This window comes from Myotis brandtii, unplaced genomic scaffold, assembly GCF_000412655.1.
Source record: "Myotis brandtii unplaced genomic scaffold, ASM41265v1 scaffold982, whole genome shotgun sequence".
Lineage (NCBI taxonomy): Eukaryota > Metazoa > Chordata > Mammalia > Chiroptera > Vespertilionidae > Myotis > Myotis brandtii.
In genome coordinates, this window is record NW_005372084.1 from 1,737,705 (window position 1) to 1,739,167 (window position 1,463).

At 45.7% G+C, this 1,463-nt stretch overlaps 1 long non-coding RNA gene across 1 annotated transcript in view; it reads left to right on the forward strand.

Annotated features, from left to right (window-relative positions):
- Positions 1–933: 933 nt before the first annotated feature.
- Positions 934–1,463, forward strand: part of LOC106724801 — a 21,188-nt gene continuing 20,658 nt past the window's right edge. Inside the window, exon 1 of the long non-coding RNA XR_001360636.1 lies at positions 934–1,359. This is a non-coding gene — a long non-coding RNA (uncharacterized LOC106724801). The remainder of the gene's footprint in view (positions 1,360–1,463) is intronic.

Consider the following 1,463-nt stretch of genomic DNA (forward strand, 5'->3'; position numbering starts at 1 on the left):
GACTTTACTCCTACCTCATCTATATGGATGGACCTAAAAGAAGCCATGGTGGTTCTAGCTGAGACAACATGGAGAGGGGGTGGGGCAAAGCTTTATGTGAAAATATAATTTCAATGTATTCAAGAAATAATTGTGCCCACTAAGTACAAGGCACTGAACTAGATAATAAATAAAACACAGACTTATTCTTAGAGTTTATAGTAAGTACATAATAAGAGTAAAACATTAGAAAAATATAAGAAATTCATTTTCTTGCCAGAAAATAATGTGTTGGTATGAGAAGAATAAATCCTGTTATTAAACACTAGTGGCCCGGTGCACAAAATTCGTGCACAGGAAGGGGGCGGGGGGAAGGAGGGCGTCCCTCAGCCCGGCCTGCACCCTCTCCAATTGGGGACCCCTCGGGGGATGTCTGACTGCTAGTTTAGGCCCGATCCCAGTGGGGATTCCTCTCGCAATCTGGGACCGCTGGCTCCTAACTGCTCACCTGCCTGCCTGCCTGATCACCCCTAACCACTCTGCCTGCTGGCCCCCAACTGCCCCCCCTGCTGGCCTGCTTGCCCCCACCTCCCCTCCCCACTGGCCTTCTTACCCCCAACTGCCCCACTGCTTGCCTGCTCACTCCAAACTGCCCTCCCCCCCACAGTCCTGATCACCTTCAACTGACCCCCACTGATGGCCTGCTTGTCCCCAACTGGCCCCCCTGCTGGTCTGCTTACCCCCAATGGCCCTGCCCCTCACCAGCCTGATCACCCACAACTGCCCTCCCCTCTTGGCCTCTAACCGCCTCTACCTTGGCCCCGCCACCATGGCTTTGTCCAGAAGAACCTCTGGAAGGTCTCCCAGTCTAATTAGCATATTACCCTTTTATTAGTATAGGTGAATTATTTTATAGAATAGGCATTTTATTACAGATTGTTTCCCATGGCATTTTTTCTAAAGAAGTAAAAATTACTTTAAAAAATGTTTCAGGAAGACTTTGAGAAATTTACAGTATCTGCTTTTCTTCCAAGAAAGTTGTCACTTTTATGCCAGAGTGAGAATTATTTGTATGCTTTGTATGTCAGCATTGGGCCACTGTGACTGGGGGGCACTTAGCTTGACTTGAGAGTAATTATCTTGCTCACTGGCTGGGAGGGAGGGTGTGTGGCAGAGGAGATAAATACTCGGTTCTGGATTATTCATAGATTGCTGACTTTCTGGATTGCTTGTGCAAGCCCCTCCTTTTATTGATGTCCACCTTCTATTGACAGACATCTACCCTGGGAGAGAAATGAGATGAAACTCTCTTTCTTTTCATTGTAAAAAGCATTTGAATTCCTAAGGTGTGATAAGGCCACCCAGCCATCCACAGACAAGGTACACATTTTCATGGAGGATGTTCCCACTCTTGAATAAATCAAAACAATTTTTTTTTAAATTTAAACTTTCTTCTATAACTGTTTTCTTGTTACTTAAAAGCT